The sequence below is a fragment of the Cebidichthys violaceus genome, unplaced genomic scaffold (assembly GCF_023349555.1).
Source record: "Cebidichthys violaceus isolate CVI_PGR_0920_01 unplaced genomic scaffold, fCebVio1.0.p SCAF_3, whole genome shotgun sequence".
Classification (NCBI taxonomy): domain Eukaryota; kingdom Metazoa; phylum Chordata; class Actinopteri; order Perciformes; family Stichaeidae; genus Cebidichthys; species Cebidichthys violaceus.
In genome coordinates this window covers 902467-909762 of record NW_027176483.1, presented here as the reverse complement: position 1 = coordinate 909762, position 7296 = coordinate 902467, and the positions used below count along the sequence as shown (strand labels likewise).

Genomic DNA, 7296 nt, shown 5'->3' with positions numbered 1-7296 from the left:
ACGTATGTGACTCCCTCATTATAAATGTTCTATTCATTATAAATGTTCTATTCATTATGAATGTTCTATTCATTATGAATCTTTCTGCACTCTTGTCAACATAAAGACTTAAACTGTCGTAGTCGTCGTGACGTCACCTCGTTGGTTTATGGACTGATGTTTTGAAGCCTTGAGTTCGCTTCGCTTCCTTATCAGCCAGTGAACAGGAAGTGACCACATCTGGACTGAGGAGGAGCGACGTAGAGACCTGTCATTCAGCGTGTAGCCCCGCCCCTAAAGCTTTCTGGTCTGTTTGACTCACTTTGGATCACTTACTGAACTCAACACGTCCCGACGTGGTCTTCATTTGTTGGTTCTTCGTTCCCTGCTGGAGCTCCATGCAGGTTCAAACCGCTCTGCAGGAAGCAGGACTAATTTTCTGAGAGAGAAGGAAATGCTTCTGCCTCTGTCTCCTGAAGTCCTGCTGGGACCGGACCCAGTTCTCACTGGACCAGTTCTCACTGGTCCGGTTCCTTCAGTGGAGCAATCACAAGTTAAAATGATGCGATCTAACCTGCTGCTGTGACGGTCTGTGAGAACACAGAGTTTTAGTGATAATAAACGTCTGTGTTTGCTGTTTGAATGTGTATTTAATGAAATGTATCCAACAGCTCTCTCTAGAATCTTACAGGAGACATAATCTACAGATTCTGGTCCTGCAGGACGGTGAGTGTCGGACGTCTCAAAATGTCCCAATCTGTTCAACTCCATGAATGTGACGAGACAACGAGGACATCGTGAGGGTTTGGAGGACCAGGAACACTGAGGGGCAAATTCATGGAAGGATTTTTCATCGTGTAAACGAACCTCAGACAGTGAAGCGCACCTTTCTGTGCTATTCACACCTATTTCAATCAGATCCTCTAAAGGACATTTGGAGCTAAATTAGCCCATTTAAATGCAAATGAGCCTCACGAAAATGAATGTGTGGCTCACCAACAGATCCTTCAGTGTGACGTAGCTGTCCTTTAGAAAACGGTCTTTTATCTCCAAGTTTCATTTACAGAAGCTCCATTAGAGACATTTATCAATACTACATGTCCTATATACCATAGATGTGTCCTCTACTTTCTAAAGTCTTTCCTGTTGATTCTTCTTCTAACATGTTGATGATCCTCTGGTTCTTCTCTTTCAGCTGCACGACGTTAGATCAGCATCTGAGAGGAGCTGAAAATAGAAAAATAAAAGCATCTATTCATTCTGGCTTTCATGTAGTGTTTTATAATGTTATGTTTTTGTTACTATTGATTATTATTATTTCTGATTCTTTTGCGTTTTTTTGTGATGCTGGTTTTAGTGTTTATTTGTATTTTATTTATTATTTTTCAATTATTATTTTTTATACCATGATCAATTTATTTTATTTATATTTTATTTGTAATTTATTTTATTTATATTTTATTTATAATTTATATTTTATTTGTATTTTATTTTATTTATATTTTATATTTTATATTTTATATTTTATTTGTATTTTATTTGTATTTTATTTTATTTATATTTTATATTTTATTTATAATTTATATTTTATCTGTGGATAGTTTACACCATGAAGCCCCCTGAGGTCCTGCACTACGAAGCAGGGTTCGGGGTTAAAGCGGTAGCTTCAGGGTTAGCTCTGAGTCTTCAGTCCTACGATGGAGGTTCCAGCCTCCTATCACCTGAAGAACATATCAAGGACTAGAGGACTTATGTCTCAACTTGTCCATCATGTGTCTTCAGTAGACTGGACTACTGTAACGGTGTGTTCACAGGTCTCTGTAAAAAGTCAATCAGAAAGCTGCAGCTGATTCAGAGTCCTCACTAAGACCAAGAAAGTGGATCACATCACTCCAGTTCTGAGGTCTTCACTGGCTTCCTGTCCAACAAAGACTTGACTTTAAGATCCTGCTGTTGGTTTATAAAGCACTGAATGGTTTAGGGATCTGCTGCTACCTTATGAACCATCCTGACCCCTCAGGTGGTCTGGACCGGTCTACTTCCTGTCCCAGAGTCAGAACTAAACATGGAGAAGCAGCATTCAGTTCTTCTGCTCCACATATCTGGAACAAAGTCCCAGAAAGCTGCAGGTCTGCAGAGACCCTCAGCTCCTTTAGATCCAGACTGAAGACTGTTATGTTTGCTGCCTTTGATTGAACCAGATTCAAGGATATTAATCCATTTCTGCATTTTACTACAGTATCTTATTTATTACACTGCTTTTTAGTGTTTTAATGACTGTTCTTTATTGTTTTTAAATCTTTTCTTTTGCTTTATGTTTTGATGTTTTCAATGGTTTTATGTGAAGCACTTTGAATTACCTCGTTGTTGAAATGTGCTGTAGAAATAAACTTGTCCTGAGATGCAGCGCTCACTGTCCCTCTGGATGTCGTCTTCATACATGTTCATGTTGTAATCTTCTTTCCACACTAGTTCCAGCTGTGTTCATGCCTAACCTCCTCCCTGTGGTATTGCCAACAAACACTCCGGCTCTGACAGGAACAGAAGAAGATTCCGATCAAATTCCGTCCGGCTCGGTTCCCCCGACTCCCTTCTCCGCCCGGCCAAAGGCAGAGAGGTGGATTGTGGGAAAAGCAGATAAAAATAGCAGCACAGCAGAAGAAGAGGCTGACAGACAACTGGCAGGTTGTAGAGACAGAGTCTTAACATCTTGTGTCTCTCTGGTGGTTTGAGGAAACTTTCCTCATGTTTTCCTGCACATTCCTCTGCTGGGCTGTCAGTCGGAGTGCCCTTTAGCCCTTTAGCCCTTTAGCCCTTTAGCCCTTTTAGCTACGACAACTCCAGCCCACTTACTCCCTCTGTGTGCAGCACTCCAGCTGAAGGTTAACAGCAGTCAACTGAAATGTCAAAAATACTGTAAATGTCTAGAAATGTTGGAGTACCGGACTGGAGGCCACACAGAAGAAGATCACAGCGGACTGCAGAATGAACCCAAACCTTCCTCTGTGGATACCACACAGACGGTTTGCCCTCTGACCCGCACAACGTTTGCTCTAAATCATCCAGGGAGGCAATTCAAACTCAGAGCCAGAGGAATGAGGGAGGAAGCTGTTCCCAGTGACGAGATACCGCTGAAGACCTGAACCCTGTGTTCCCTCCACGGGTTTAGATCAGCGTCACGTGACTGCAGTCAAGCTCGTCTGTGTGGAGACATAAACACTCTCCTCTCCTGAACATTATCCTACAAGACACAACACAAACACAACATCAGTTTTCTCCCTGATAACGTTTGGGTTTTTGTCTCACAAGTACTTTAAGGTAGATGGACGGGACTTTCTCTCAGGAGACAATGCGTCCAAACAGTTACTGCAGACACCACAGAGGTGTCAGGAGGCCAGACTGTCAGCGGCTCCCCGGCCTTCACCTGCAAAATGTCTCTCAAAGAGACACGTACCGACCAGCAAGACTCTCAAAACAACCACAAAGAGACACGAATCAACTACGAGATGCAAAGGGGTCAAAAATAAACATAAAACGACCACCAAGAGGCACAAATAGGCTACAAATAGACCACAAAAACAACCACCAAGAGGCACAAATAGGCTACAAATAGACCACAAAAACAACCACCAAGAGGCACAAATAGGCTACAAATAGACCACAAAAACAACCACAAAGAGACACAAATAGGCTACAAATAGACCACAAAAACAACCACCAAGAGGCACAAATAGGCTACAAATAGACCACAAAAACAACCACAAAGAGGCACAAATAGGCTACAAATAGACCACAAAAACAACCACCAAGAGGCACAAATAGGCTACGAATAGACCACAAAAACAACCACCAAGAGGCACAAATAGGCTACAAATAGACCACAAAAACAACCACCAAGAGGCACAAATAGGCTACAAATAGACCACAAAAACAACCACCAAGAGGCACAAATAGGCTACAAATAGACCACAAAAACAACCACAAAGAGACACAAATAGGCTACAAATAGACCACAAAAACAACCACCAAGAGGCACAAATAGGCTACAAATAGACCACAAAAACAACCACAAAGAGGCACAAATAGGCTACAAATAGACCACAAAAACAACCACCAAGAGGCACAAATAGGCTACGAATAGACCACAAAAACAACCACCAAGAGGCACAAATAGGCTACAAATAGACCACAAAAACAACCACCAAGAGGCACAAATAGGCTACAAATAGACCACAAAAACAACCACCAAGAGGCACAAATAGGCTACGAATAGACCACAAAAACAACCACAAAGAGGCACAAATAGGCTACAAATAGACCACAAAAACAACCACAAAGAGGCACAAATAGGCTACAAATAGACCACAAAAACAACCACAAAGAGACACAAATAGGCTACGAATAGACCACAAAAACAACCACAAAGAGACACAAATAGGCTACGAATAGACCACAAAAACAACCACAAAGAGACACAAATAGGCTACAAATAGACCACAAAAACAACCACAAAGAGACACAAATAGGCTACGAGATGCAAAGGGGTCAAAAATAAACATAAAACGACCACCAAGAGGCACAAAGCAACAACAAAGAGACTTGCAACCACTATGAAAAGGGCCATTTACTGCACACCCCACAGTAGTGAGCATTCACAGTAGAATACTTTTGGAAAACCTTTCCAGAAGCCGTCTTCTTAGACCACTTTAAAACTCTTTTTTGTGTCTTTTTTGTGTCTTTTGTCATCTATCAGCCCTTTGATGAAAAGCTCGGAGCGTTACCGACGCTGACGCTTTGAACTCGCCTCGTCGCTCTCTGGCGTTTTGATGGACAGGACGAGGTTTCATTGTAATTCCCTCGAAGCACAGGGAGACACAAGGAGAGTGTCGCTCCAGGTTTATTTGAGGCTTCTTTAAACACTGACAGTAGAATGATGAAGTAAAGAGGTGGTGTTAGCGTGACACCACCTCGTTGGCTGCTACCAACAAGGGAAGAGTCTTCATCAAACCAACTTCAAGTCCGTTACGATCGGCGTAAATCTTTGCCGATGCTGCGAGTTGAGACTTCTAGAATATATAGATTTGCTCAGTCAGCATTCTCTGTTTTATTTTATTATTGTTTATTTTGTCTTTGTCAAAGTCTTTGTTGTTTAATTTGACTGTATGTGTTTGTTGATTTCCTGATTTGATCTGTTTTGTTGTTTAAAAATAGAAATAAAAAAGAATACTTTTCTATTATGACTTTAGTAAATGAGTCATTTAATGCCATTATATTTAATGGATATAATGGCAGCGGATACTCCGGTGTCCACAGTAACGTTCTTACTACATTAACGTGAGCTCACTAAACCTCACCATTAAGCGTTATTATCATTTAGAAATGTGGATATGAAACGTGACGTCATTTTGCTGCAGAAACGTTGAAGTTTAACGTATGCGTGGTTTGCAGGAACGTAAAACGTGAACATTTAATTCTACGGTTCTTTGATCGACATCATCAGATACTAGTTCATCGGAATATTTCAACAACAAAATGATCAAAATGATTATTTGTAAGGAAGGCCGCATGTCTCCCAAAAAACAAAAAATCAGCTGGTTCGAGTCAAGTCTCACCCCCATCGATCAGCTCAATGATTGGCTGAAATCCAATAAGCCCCTCCCCCCTTGGCCTATGACCCATTGTTCTGGTCAAACACCTCACACAGCCAGCATGTATCCTTCCCCCGCTCCTGGCACAGTCCTCAAGCTAACATGTTCTGTCATATTATGTAGTAATTATACCTTTGGTTTAACACTTATAAGTAAACATTGACATAGAAAAGTCTTGAGGATTAGAGGCTAGAGGCTTCAAAACATCAGTACTCAAACCAATGAGTGTCGTCACGACGACTCCGTCCACTTCTGACAGACAGTCTGTGATTCAAACCCATCAACGCGTTGCCTGGACTCTCATGTGAGGAAACGCGTCTCAAACTTCACACCGACTAACAACGGAGCCGCCGTCGCTCCCGCTGGAGGCTGCTTTGGGATCTGCTGACAGGACAACGCTCTTCTACCGAGGCAGACAAACCATTTCACTGCTGGAGAGCGAGACCAGACTCTGCGTACAAATGGTCAGCCTGCCTCCTCCTTCCTCCTCCTTCCTCCTCCTTCCTCCTCCTTCCTCCTCCTCCTCCCTTCCTCCCGTGTTGAGTCTCTGAAGTTGCCAGCCTAGTTTCCTGCACCGTCGGGATGTGGATCGTCCTCCGCAGAACAACGGGGGAGCGTCCTTCATGTTGGTGCCAGAGACTTTTGCAGATCATTACCACAGAGTGTTATGTCAATGTTATTACGACAAATCCTGCGTTAAAACCTCTATTCCCTAAACAGCTGCTAAATCTCAAAATGACTTATTCCCTGCTGCAGCTCATTATTCGTAAAACAACCTCCAGCTTAACAATGTGCAAACATCCAGAGCAGCAGCCTGACTGCAGGAACGTTTCCCAAATGATCACAGCCGCATTGGAAGTGTCTCATAATTAAGACATGAAACGAGCCTAAAGTAGGATCCATGTAGGAGCAGAGACTAATCCTACACACACACACACACACACACACACACACACACACACACAGCAAAGACACACACATACCTGCAACACATCAGCACGCTATCAGCATGGATGGATAACTGAACGGATCTACGAGACACAAGCTTGGGACTCCCAAAGTTTCAGGGCCCCCCCCCCCCCCCCCCAGCCTTCACTTGCAAAATGTCTCTCAAAGAGACACGTACGAACCAGGAAGACTCTCAAAGAGACACAAATAGGCTACAAATAGACCAAAACAACCATTAAGAGACTCAAAATGACCACAAAGAGACACAAAGAGACACAAATCCACTTCAAAGAGATGCAAAACACCTGCAGAGAGACAGAACAATGACTACAAAGAGGCACAAAGCGACAACAAAGAGACAACAAAGAGACTTGTAACCACTATGAAAAGGGCCAAAACAACTACAAAGAGACACAAAACAACTACAAAGAGACAAAGTAACCACGAAGTGACACAAAGAGACTCAAAACGACCACAAATAAACACAAAACCACTTCAAAGAGACTCAAAACGGCTTCAAAAAGCAACACGACTTCAGGCAAACAATGACAACAGAAAGACCAAAACAGCTACAAAGAGGCACAAAACCAGACCGTCGTCTCACGGTTCATGAACAACATGCAGACGTTCATCAGCTTTCATGTTGACTGTGTTTGCTGTGTGCTTCCTGCAGGATGAATGAATGAATGAATGAATGAATCTTCTCCCTCCAGACCTTCAG

The 7296-nt window shown here is 42.4% G+C and overlaps 1 long non-coding RNA gene across 1 annotated transcript; it reads right to left on the bottom strand.

Annotated features, from left to right (window-relative positions):
* Positions 1 to 640: 640 nt before the first annotated feature.
* Positions 641 to 5955, bottom strand: LOC137881666 (uncharacterized). The gene is made up of 3 exons (XR_011103876.1): positions 5847 to 5955; positions 2340 to 2510; positions 641 to 1206 (listed from the first exon to the last, which is right to left on the bottom strand). It is a non-coding gene; the product is annotated as an uncharacterized lncRNA (long non-coding RNA).
* Between the last annotated feature and the right edge of the window lie 1341 nt (positions 5956 to 7296).